The following is a 13061-nucleotide window of genomic DNA, read 5'->3' as shown; positions in this document are numbered from 1 at the left end:
GCAATTTGATGAGAAACCACAACAATGTATGTGATTCTCTTTTAAGTTCTAAAAACGCCTGATAACCAAAGATTTCAAATAAATTATGAGACCAGTTTGGGAACAAATTCTCCTCAATAGGACAAACAGCATTATCTCTGCCAAATAAAGAGGTTATTTGCCTCTGTTCCCTTTAGGAAGACACTGTTTCTAAAAGAGCTTGGCTCAGTACCCTTGAAAACATCGGAGACAGATGCAAATTCCAATATCATGGGGCATATTTTGTGTTTTCTTCTGAAAATCTTTAAGAGGTAACTTTGCGCCCACAGGTGTCTGCCATATACTTGTAGCACGAGACATGCTGGAGAGACTGTTTACATAGCTCAGAATGCAGACTGTCCCCCGATCCTCTGAGCTTCAACCCTTGGACATTCGAGCCACCCCAGAACACCAGGAATGGCGCCCCTTCGTGAATTAATAATGCTGCTTCGCATCCCAGCTCTGCCACCAAACTCCTCAAGCCTCTTTCTCCAAACACCAGCCAACTCCAAACGAACACTCTGTGAAATCAGAGAGGATGGGAACCAGGTCCGGGGCCTTCTGTGACGACGCAGAGTCAAGTGGAAAGGAATGCCCCAGGCTGAGGTTAGAATGTCTTTATTGCTACATTTATGTACAATTATACAAACAGCCCGGACAGGAAAGGGAATGTTGCATGGAGTTCTCCAGATTCCACAGATGCGCACAAGTAAACGGAGCTGTATGCCACAAAGTTTGCTCTCAGTTCAAAGCCAAAAATAAGTCACATACGTTTTTTGAAAAAGTGGAAAATTCTTGGAAATTCTCTCCCTATATCCCTCCTTACAAGCTAGTCATGCAGAAGAGAGGGGGTTCTCAGAAGCTAATGTCTTCAGGCATCTCTTTTGGGGGCGGTGCCTTGAAGACGGGGTGCAGGGGCTGCCGGCTTGGGCTGCAGGGAGCAGGGCCGCAAGTCCCAAGTCCTGGCCCACCTTTCTAAGGTCTGTCCCTAGGAAAGGCAATCAAGAGGGGTTTGGAGAGAGACAGAATAGCAAGAAAGGGAAAACCAACAGTAAACTGAGACGTGAAGGGAACCATCAGCAAGAGCCCTGGTGGAAGGAATGCTTGTCCATCTGGTTCCAGCTGAGATTCGGGATGTCCTTATCCTACAGCTCGCCGTGTGTCAGACACCAGGGACCTGCATGAAGACAGACAGCCAACAGGAAGGTCAGGCAAGAAACAAGGCTACACTTAAATAGGATCATACTAGGGCTGAAAAGGGCATGGCCCCAGACGTTCCGCCCTCCCCCCGTGTCATGGGTGACACTCAGCCACGGTGGAGTGCGCTGCTGAATTGTGCACTGGGGACGGAGCGCTCAGGATATGCAGGGTAATACAGGCTGCACCAAAACACGGGTGGCTCCGCAGAGCCCACACTCGGCCTGCAGCCCAGCTCCCATCGTGATGTCAGAGGGGACCTAACAGGGGATCTTGCCATGCTCAGACCCAGAATTGTGAGGTGGCTCCCAGACCATGGTAGAAACACACCGCCGTTCATGTCACAGTTCCATAAACCGTTGTGACGGGAATGACAAGAGAGGCAGCCGAGCAGCCTGTGGGGCAGACACGCCCAAGCCGTGAACTCCCCTTTTCCACAGCAGCTCTGCCTTCCCCACCTCAGGCCACTTCCCACTCAGGGTCCAGCGGGATGGTCTTCAGCTCGGGTCCAACAGCCTCCGAGGCTCAAATAGCCTAGCACCTCAGGGAAAGAACAAGTCCTGAAGGGTGAGAGCAGGAAGTCTGGGAGTCCGAACACACCAGACAACCTGAGGCCTTTGGGGATGATGGCAATGTGGATCCCTGGAGCCCAAGGCTGTAGGGCCTCTGTCCCTAAAGAAACCAGTCAGCTCTCACTTGTCCATGGCTATAGATATGCCTCTAATTCCTCATCACCATAATCCCATAGGCTGACTTCTGCTGGTGAAACCCTAAGGATGGTGGGAGAAGGACCAGAAACCGCTCGGAAGTCCCTGTCCTTCCTCTTGGGTCAATAGCATTGTAATCAGCCAGAGAGGGGCCCAGCAGCACTTCCGAGGCTGCCAGCATTGTGACATTCGAGCTGAAGGATGTGGCAACTGCCAACTCCTTTGATCCCTTAATACATTCATCTCTGGATAATTCAGAAATCTCTGTCATTTGACCTTGACTTTTATGGTGAGTCATGCAGAAACTTTCTTTGCCTATTTCTGATGACATGAGCACAGAGTTAAACTCACTCAAAGGATTCATTCTAAAAAGCAAAAGCATTAACAAGTGACAACCCAGGAGGAAAAAATTGCAAAACATCAGGTAAATTTTAAGTTGGTTTTTTGTTTTGTTTTGTTTTTTTTACCCATCAGCAAACAAAATGTTTTAAGTTACTTAAGTTCCTTCATTTGAAGAAATGATCTAAAGGCAAGGAGCTGGGAAGAGTGTTGTTTGCGGCTATGCACAGAATGTTCAGAACATGTTTGAAGTTAGTATTTCAGCTCAGATCCCGGGAGTAAGGTGGACTCTCCCATTTTATAGCATCTATACTACTTTCAAAACGATGACAGATGTGTCACACGCCCTTCACGTGGCCTTTGACACAGTGGCAAAGTTTTGTTGATGTCACAGAACATCAGAGATGTTTGCAGGACCTTAAACTCGTTTCAAAGCAATCCAAAATTCAAGGCCAAAGAAGCAAATCATTTCTAAACATTCCCACCCAGAGCTGAACATATAGGATCATTTTTTTATGTCACATTTAAGAAAAATTTAAAAGATAAGATTGTTATTACAGACGTTTATTCCACATCTTAAGGTATTACCTCAAATATATTCTCTACAGCTAGAGGTAGGTTTGTAGAACTTGGGAAAGATTAATCAACTTGGGGGGACTCAAATATATCATTCAAGATCTACAAGGTAAACATCATTGCTATGGTTTTACTTGGAAATGGGATGGGTCAGAACAGTCTCTGACAAAGAAATTAAAGAATTTTCCAACAACCTGTGTCAAGGTAATCGTGCTGATCCATGACTTTAAAGTATTTCCAAACTGAGATCAATGTCTAACCTGGCTAATAACCAATTCTAGATTCCTTCTATTCTCTCTCTATATATCCCTTCATTTTTAAGTATATCTGAATTTTTTTAGATAAGAAAAAGCCTTCCAGCAGCACATAGTGTCCTATGTGGGAACTTGCACTCTAATACTCCACATCGCAAAAGAGAACAGTCTAAAGTAGCCTGTCCCATCAGTTCACATAGTTTACAGATAAAATCTCATTTTATCTGACGTCAAAATTATTACACTGGAGGAAGATGTTCTTGACTGGAAGAAAGCCCAAGAGAGTTAAACAACCGGGAAAGTGCCAGGACAGGGTGCAGCTAGAGGCTGTAATGGTCGGGGCTGGTCTGGGGGAACTCCTTTGGGAATTCATGCCACTGAATTAAAAGCTCTGGGCTGTGAAGGCACAGGTTGGGGTTTTATGGGGTCCTGCCAGGTAGAGGTGGGCAGGTGTCAGTCGTACTTACCTAGAGAGGGAGGGAGCCTTCTTCCTAACTGTTACATTTGCTTTATGCTGCTTTGGCAAGAACGCATCTGGAACAATGCATACAGTTTGGGTCCCCACCTTTCAAAAGAGACATCAAGGGGTTAGGAAGCACTCAGCGACAGAACACAGAAGGAAGTCAAACAGTAGAATATGAGAGGAGCACCCTCGTCACCCCGGGTCCGGGAAGGCCTGCTGGGCAGCAAAGGGCCAAAGCAATCTTCTTCCTAAGTTTTAACTTTTTTTATTTTCCAATCCAGTCTTGAATCTCTACTGTTACAATGTAGAAATAAAGGTAACTGGACATCTCCCTTTTAAATGGATGCTAGAATTCTAATAGTTGTTGCAACTCCACACAAACGAATTGGTTTCCCAAGAATAACGATGGATTTCAAAATCATACACACCCAAGTATTAGAATAATGCTGACCAGATTTTATACTTTATTTAAGGTTCTCTCGTGGTTAGGCACTCTTAAAATGTCCTTCGGGCACCAACCACTTACAAGCCCAAAATACTTGGTGGTGCCTCCTTTGAAATCAATAGTTGATGTCTTTTTTCTTTTTTCTTTTTTTTTAAGAATTCATTTGAGAGAGAGAGTGAGCAGGGGGGAGGGGGAGAGGCAGAGAAAGTCCCAAGTGGACTCCACGCTAAGCACAGAGCCCTATGCGGGGCTCAATCTCAGGATCCTGAGATCACAACCTGAGCCGAAACCTGAGTCAGTGGCTTCACTCAGTGAAGCGTCCCGTTGCTGTCTTTGATTAAGCAAATTCTCAACAGGCTGCACCTCCCTGCCAAAAGACTGAGATGGGTTAAGACCAAGCAATGGTAAAAACCACGTCCCCCACAGCCATGTGGCCCTGCGGTGGTTAAAGAGACCAGCGTCAGCCCTGCTGTCTCCGTCTGTCTTCGTCAGCTGACTCACCTGCCTGTCTCAGGGATAGCCCTCGGAGACACCAAAAACCAGGTCACAATGAACTCTACAAGGAAACCACTAAACCAGCCAAGCTTATCCATGCGTGAGTTCTCTGACTGGGGACAATGCTGCTTACAGTACTTTCTACACTGTGGTTCAAGCAGTTGGAGATGCGGTTACTGGCGATCTCTGTCTTATTGATCAGTTACATGCCCGAAGGCCATCTATGCTGGGCTGTTTCCCATGGAGGTCAACAGTACTGCAGTTTCCAGGCAGTTTAACCCATGTTTATAAAACTGAGGCTTTGCAGTAAAATACAGTAGAAACCCCAAATTTGTCAAAGCTAGCAATAAAGGAACACAGAAACCGTGAAACTTATTAACAGTTTTTTAAAACTTTTAAATTTTTCTGTAATACTTGAACTTGATGTTAAACTGGGCAAAATTAGATGATTAAGTAGTACTTGAAATTTGAGAATGTTTTTAAAGGGAACTTAAAGTATTTTCAAGGACTTTGAAGGGTAGCATCGCTGGAACTTTATTGTATCAGATTTCATTAAAAAATATGAGCTATATTTTTTTTTCCTAAGTCACCAGCATTACTTTTACCGTGAATAACCATAATTGAGGTAGATTTACACTCATAAAAGAAGCAAGAAAACTAAGGAAGGAAAAAAAGAATGATGGGGGAGTAAATGGGATAAATATGAGGGAAAAGTAAGAAAACAGAATCAAATGACGGGTGTCAGTGTTAACAAATATTCATATATTTCCCTAAAAGAAACAGGAAGATACCACGTCAGAAATTTCAAAGTTTGCCACCAGGTGGCACCACGAGATTAAAATAACTTCGTAGAAGACTGCAACACTTGAAGGGGAATGAAGGGGTTAGATACCTATGGAGGGGCAGGATTATTTAAAAAGACTCTCTAGCAGAATAGGCATATCTATATAAAAGGAAGTTTCATTAACCCGATAAAGGGCATGAACCAAAACCTAGAGCAAACATGTAGTGGCAAATGTTAGAAATGTTAGAAGCATTCCTTTTAAATCAGAAATGAGATGCCTCTTATGTCCAACATTGTACTGAAAATTTCAGTCAAGTCAGCTCAGTAAGATAAGACATAGAAATAAATGTTATAGGGATTGAGGGGACAGATTGAGAATTGACATTATTGGCAGGTGACCTTATGTAGAAAGCCCAAAAGACTTCACAAATTATTAGAAACAACAAGAGCTAAGCTAGGTTCCTGAATATAGGGTCAGCAAACAAAAATCAATTTCATTTCTATACACCAGCCACAAATAGTTTTAAAATGTAACTCTTAGAAGACGGTAAAAATGAAGATGGTTAATAATAAATCCAACAAAATATATATAGGATCTTAGTGCAAAAATGTACACTTTGCTGAAAGGCATTAAGGAAGATATCAATACATGGAGAAATAGCACATGTTCCTAAGGATATTTAATATTGTGCAGATGTAACTTCCTCCCAAATTAATCTAATTAATTAATATCGATTATTATTGATACATTTCCAAACAAAAGCTTTTCCCCCATATAATTTAAATTATTATTTTTTCTTTTTTTGTTAAGATTTATTTATTTGAGAGAGAGAAAGAGCGGGCAGTGGGGAGTGGCAGGAGAGAGAGAGAGAGTCTTAAGCAGACTCTGTGCTCAGTGTGGAGCCCAGCGCGAGGCTCCATCTCACAACCCTGAATCAGGACCTGAGCAGAAACCAAGAGTTGGACGCTTAACCAACTGTGCCACCAAGGCGCCCCCAATTTAAATGATTTCTAAAATTTATGTAGTACAAGGGGTGTCTGGCTGGCTTGGTAGAGCACGAGACTCTTGATCTCAGGGTCGTGGGTTTGAGCCCCACGTGGCATGCAGAGACTACGTAAAATACAATAAAATTTATGTAGTAGAACAAAGCCCCAAAACTAGTCAGGAGTTTATTATTAAAATAAGGTGGAGGAAAAAAGGAATTTCTACCAGATATTAAAACTTATTATAAAGCTAAGGCTACATTTAAGACAGGCTGGTACTGACCACTGGAACAGAACAGACACTGTACGTGTGTATCCTTGACAGAGGTGAGAAGTATGGCGATGCCTCAGTGGGAGAGGGATGGACAAAGTATTAAGACAACTGGTCATCTAGCTAGAAAAAAATGGATCCATACTTCATGCCATACCCAAAGTCACTTCTAGCAGGACTAAAGACCCAAGTTGTAAAAATAACCAAACATTTAGAAGAAAATTTTAAAACTCAAAACTTTTAGAAAAAATGCAGAATACCTTCATGACCTCAAGGAAAGGAGGAATTTCTTAAATAAGATACGTACCAAAAAAACTGCCAAAAACCATAAGAAAAAAGACTTATAAATTAAGCTACAATAAAATTTCAAATTCTATCCATCAAAAAATCATAAAAACGTGAAAACATGAGGTCCAACTTGGAAGGAGATAGCTGTAAAACATTTAAGTGTCAAAAGATTAATAACCAAATATAAAGAAATTCTGTGACGCAATTAGACCAAGATAAAGAAGGTAATAGAAAACAAGCAAAAAGAAAAATAGTCTTTTCAAGGAAGAGGAGACATGAAAGGCCCACAAATAGAAAAAACTCTCAATTATATTAGTAATCAAGAACATGCAAATTAAAAATACAGTATAGATACCACTTTAAACCTATCTAATTGGCAGAAGTTTAAAAAATTCTAGTACTATCATTTTTAGTAAAGAGGTGAATGTACCTTTACTTTAGAAAATAATTTGATGGCTACATAGTCCAGTTGAAAATGGGCGAACCCTGGAACGGAATAACTCCCCTGCCTCGGTCTCAGCCACAGAGACACCAGTGCTCATATTCACTAGATACATGTAAAAAATATGGCCTTATTGTCTGTAAAATAAAAAATACTAGAAACAAGACAAATTCCATCATCAGGGGAACGGATAAATTGTAGGACATTCATAAAATTAATGCATTCGCAGCAGTGAGAACGAACCACTGCTATAGTCCTCAAATGGATGTGTGTACATCCATGTGATAAAATTACATAAAGTTCATATTTGTGCAAAACTAGACATCATATAAACCAGACATCATATTGCTTGTGGACACATGTAAAACTCACAGGAAAGGCTGATGCGATAGAGGAGTGCTCCCGAATGTCAAAGTTACTGGCAATGTACTATTTTTAAAACTGAGGGGCACCTGGGTGGCTCAGTCGGTTAAGTGTCTGACTCTTGATTTTAGATCAGGTAGTGATCTCAGGGTTGTGAGATTGAGCCCCGTGTCGGGGTCCACGCTGGCTGTGGAGCTTGCTTAAGATTCCCTCCCTTCTTCTTGCTCCGTCCCTCCCCCACCTAAAAAAAAGACCCTGACACATGAGTATTTTATATATACAGACCCTTAAACAACAGACCTTTGAACTATGCAGGTCTACTTACAGGCGGATTTTTTTTATACAGTCCAGTACTGTAAATGTATTTCCCTTCCTTATGATTTTCTTACTAACAGTTTCCTCTCTCTAGCTGATTTTACTGTAAGATCACAGTATGTAACACATAACATATAAAATATGTGTTAAACAACTGTTACTGGTAAGGCTTCCACTCAACAGCAGTTTCTTAGTAGTTAAGTTTGGGGGAATTAGAAGTTACACGTGGATTTTTGGCTGAGCAGGGGGCGGGCACCCTAAGCTCCCATGTTGTCCAGGGGTCGTCTGTATAATATTATAACATGTTTTAATAATAATTTAATAATATAATAACTGTGTGTATATATATGTGTGTGTGTGTATATATATATATATATATATATATATATATATATATTCCTTTCTATTTCTCCTAGGCACATTTCTTTCCCTAACACTGTGGTAAAACATTCTCTAGTTTTTAAGTGTTTAAAACAGTGAGACATTAATAGAGGGTAAATATTATAATAGATAGGAAAGTTATATATTTGATACCAATTATCTGTGTTAAACCATTAGAACTTTGAAGGTCTCAAAGAAACCATCTAGGTAGAAAAGTCAATATTTTACTCTAAGGACACTGAATAAAAGCAAACACATTATTCCCCGTGTTGGGCACTCCCACCCCTAAGTCAATGCTTCTCATGAGCTCATGAGGGGTCCCAGCACAGCAGCAGCAGCCTCACCTGCTAAAAATGCAAGTTCCTGGGCCCCATGTGGACTCACTGAATCAGAAACTCGGGGAGGGGGCCCTGCAATCAGCATTTTAAACAAACTCTCCAGGTGATTCTGACTGCTGAAAGGTTTTCAAATGTGTTAAAACAAACAAACACCTTTTCATTCTGGCAAAATAAGACCCCTCTATGATCAAATAAAATTCTAGACAGCCAGGAAAACCATGCCATTGGCCTTTGGAAAACATGACTGATTTTTAAATTTCAGGGGTCATCAAACCATGGCTCATGGACCAAATCCAGCCCCCCACCTGTTTTTGTAGAGACCATGATTTTTAACATAATATTTTTTAATCCAAAGAAGAATCTTTCATAATACATAAAAATTAAAGGAAATTCAGATTACAGTGACCATACATAAAGTTCTTTTTAAAAAAACATTTTTATTTATTTGAGAGAAGGAGAGAGAGCGCCATTGCGGGGGGGGAGAGGGGGCGTGGGCAGGTGGGGAGGGAGAGGGACAAGCGGACTCCATGCTGAGCACAGAGCCCCATAGGAGCTCAATCTCAGGACCCTGAGGTCATGACCTTAGCGAAATCAAGAGTTTTAAGCTCAGCGGACTAAGCCACCCAGGCACGCCATACATAAAGTTTTTTTTTTTTTTTAAGATTTTATTTATTTATTCGACAGAGATAGAGACAGGCAGCGAGAGAGGGAACACAAGCAGGGGGAGTGGGAGAGGAAGAAGCAGGCTCATAGCGGAAGAGCCTGATGTGGGGCTCAATCCCATAACGCCGGGATCACGCCCTGAGCCGAAGGCAGACGCTTAACCGCTGTGCCACCCAGGCGCCCCTCGCCATACATAAAGTTTTATCCAAAGGCAGCCTTGCTCATTCATTTACACATGTCTATATTTGGCTCCTTTTGTACTACAATAGCAGAGTTGTGTCATTGTGATAGAAATGATTTGGCCTACGAGGTCAAGAATATTTAATATCTGGACCTGTACAGGGAGAGTTTGCCAACTTCTGCTTTTATGTGATAATTAGAATCTACCAATCTGAAAGCAAAATATAGACAATTATAGTGATTTCTTTTAAAAATATAATTTTCATTTTAATTCTGCAGGCAAAAATCTAATAGCTCAAAGAATCATAAGGGAAGTTAAATCGGACCCATTTTTATCTACAAAGTACATTAAATAACCCACATAGAGCATCTGGAAATTGTTATTAATGATGCTACTTCCTCTCTTCAAAGATTCTAGTAAGTGACAAGTGACTGGTGAATCTTAATGAAACACTCTATCAAGCCAAGTTCTGAAAGCTAATTTAACAGTCTCCTCCTGCAGACCTTCACTCAGGGGGTTAACTTCACCTGTAAGCCTGTCTTGAATGCTGCACAGGGGCTGCATTTCTCGGGCTTTCCACCGTGGCCACCTTCCTCTCTTCCCCGGACGGCAACTCTCCCATTAAGAGCCTTCTTCCCTCTGATCCTCAACTTCTTGAATTTTTTCCAGGCTGAATTTAGCTCTTATCACTCAGGACCTGCTCACTGAGCTCCTGAAAATTTTAGTCAACGCCCACCGCGTGGCCGAAGAAGCCTATTTCTATCCATATTCGTCTTCACTTCTCGGATTCACTTTCCTCTGGGTGTCTGAGATTCCTTGAGCATAGACCCTCCTTTTGATTTCCAAGGCTTTAACACCCAAAAAAGAAAAGGATGCTTACTCACCCCCACAAGAGTAAATCATGTAGTTCAACTTTAAGTGATATTCACCTTATCTTGAAAATGAGAGCACGAAACCCTTGGCAGGTTGGTGTTAGTAGCCCACACGAAACAGCTGAATAAATAAGCCTGGTCTTCAACTTTGTGGGTTTGATCTTCAGGTCACTGTTACTCTGTATTCAACTTCATATTTAAAGCATTCTTCTTTGGCCTTTAAATTAATGCATACATCCTCTTTGAGCCAAGCAGACAAGAATATCCTCCAAGAGGCAGTGTCACGTAAACCCACCTCACTTGGGAAAGGGGTGTTTTGTAGTTAAAAGGATCTGGGCTTCCAAAGAAAATCCAACGCAAATGCAGGCCATGCCGCTGTGGTTGCCTTCAGGCAACTGACCCAACCTTAAAATGGAATCAGGCACCTGCCTCAGGGACACCTGGGACGGTTAGGACATCTTTGTGTGCATCAGGGAAAGCATCCTTTCCTCCAGGCAGATGGGACCCTGGGTGGCCCCAGGGTGTGTGCTTGTGTGTGCACACTGAATTTACACTTCGCATACACTTCTGCGAGCTCCTTGCGATCTGGCTCCTTTCCACCTTCATCTTACACAACAGTCTCCTCTGGGCTCACTCAGCTCTGGAAAGGTACTGCCCTCCTTTCTGTTCCTCGCACAACTCAAGCCCTTTCTCGCCTCTTGTCTTTGCATATGCTGTTCCCTCTACCTGGAATGCTTTAAAACAAAGATTAAGTTGGTGTCCAGTCAGCCACTTTTGGCAAGCAGATACATTGTTTGGTTTACAAAACATTTTCTAGGGGCACCTGGGTGGCTCGGTCAATTAAGTGTCTGCCTTTGGCTCAGGTCGTGATCCCAGGGTCCTGGCCAGGGAGGAGTCTGCTTCTCCCTCTACCCCTCAACTAGTGCTTGCTCTCTTTCTCAAATAAAATAAATATGAACTTAAATTTTTTTTTTCTGAAATTTTTGAAATAGCTGACATGTAAAATTTAGGAGATTTCACATAAAAACTATATTTCAACTTAATGTCTCAAGCATTATTCTTTGAATGTTCTTTTTTAAAAAGCTGTTTTTGGGTTATCTTGGAAAACCAGAAGGTACAGCAGCTGTGGGCCTACTGCATCTGAGACTCTGCTGGGCGCAGGAGAGCACAAGATTTCTGTTGATGCACCAGCCGCACAAGGCCTAGGGCACTGCTCCGACCCCTCCCACGTGTGCATTTACCATCCTGATGTAAATAAAAGGGAGAAGCTGGCCTGCTCATCTGTCAGGGGGCAACCTGCATGTCACCTCCTACAGAGGCTTTTTTTAACCTTCCTACCCCAGTTATCATCCTCATATTTTCCCCAACTCAGTCGCTTGTTTCTTTCATAGTATTAAGTAGATACAAATTTGCTGCTTTTATAGGTCAAAGATGGTTGGATAGTGGCAATTTCACATGATATAATTCACAACCTTTTAATTGTTCTGCTTGTGTTTCATGTATTGCTATAGAAAGTAAGTCTAGTAGGATAAGGATATAGTCTTATTGACTCTTATTCTCAAAGACCAATATATACACAGTGCCTGGCAGGTACTAGGTACTAAAATATTTGGATGAATAAAAGCAAGGACTCCTCCCACCTAAAGTTCTTTAGCAGCTCCAGAACATACACAAAGTCCATTTTCACCTATCCCAAGCTCTCCAGGATTAGCCCAAGTTAGACATGGACTTTTCTAACCCACACGCGGGGGCAGTCTTACCACTACTCAGCACTGCCCCCTACTGGGCTCTAGAGCTGGCTTTAGTCCCAGACATCGGCCTCTGACCACAGCTGATGCCCCTAGTTCTAGCATTAGAAATGATTCTGAAGGAGTGACCTTTCCTGGAACCCCTGTGCAAACAGCATTGGGACCACCACTGGACATCCACTGAGATGCTCCCTGAGCCTTAGAAGGAATCGGGAAGGGGTTGGGGAATGGTACTCGTTCCTGAGGTAGCTGCTGACCATCACCAGAGCCTCTGTGGGCTTGCAGATGTCCGCAAGAGACTGGCTGCTGCCCAGATCTTTGCACGTGTTCCTTGTTTACTTGTCTCATCGTCACACTGTTTCTTAACTCTTCTGTTTCCTTCTCTAGACTATGAATTTTTGAAATTATCTGTGAATCCTCAAGATCTAACTTCAAGTACTTAACCAATGTTTAATGAGTAAAATTATTTAAGTAGGTTCAATCATTCAAGTGCTACACACAGCATCCCCAGAAGGTAAACATGGACACAGATGTTCATTTGCTAGATATCATCTCATGGACTTGAGCAGGGGTCTGGGGTAGGGTTTACACCGGTGTCAGCTTCAGATGTCTGGAGTTGACAGAGGACACTGCCAGGAAGAGCATTTTCCTGCTGTATGCATAGGTTTGTGGGAATATATTCCAGAAGACACTACAGTTAAGTGAAAAAAAAAATGATTCTAATTCCAGGGAAGTGCTCTTTTCAATTATTTTCCTGTTGCCAAAACCAGTGTACACTTTAAATCCTGTGGCAGGCCTCTTTCCTAGGACGCTGGCGGTCACACATGCTACCCCATCCCTGTCCTGGCGTGACTGTGCAGCGCCCTCTCCTGGGGGTGCATCCCGCCTCTCTTCCGGCTTTGGCAGTACTTACATGCTGTACTCTCACCAAGGTTCT

General features: G+C 42.4%; 1 long non-coding RNA gene across 1 annotated transcript; it reads right to left on the bottom strand.

Annotated features, from left to right (window-relative positions):
- Positions 1 to 620: 620 nt before the first annotated feature.
- LOC123792545 (uncharacterized) lies at positions 621 to 4195 on the bottom strand. The gene is made up of 2 exons (XR_006779722.2): positions 3559 to 4195; positions 621 to 1195 (listed from the first exon to the last, which is right to left on the bottom strand). It is a non-coding gene; the product is annotated as an uncharacterized LOC123792545 (long non-coding RNA).
- Positions 4196 to 13061: the final 8866 nt, after the last annotated feature.

This window comes from Ursus americanus, chromosome 16 (genome assembly GCF_024610735.1).
Source record: "Ursus americanus isolate L20-20 chromosome 16, mUrsAme1.1.p, whole genome shotgun sequence".
NCBI lineage: Eukaryota > Metazoa > Chordata > Mammalia > Carnivora > Ursidae > Ursus > Ursus americanus.
The sequence above is the reverse complement of the archived record's forward strand: the minus strand, read 5'-3'. Positions and strand labels throughout refer to the sequence as shown.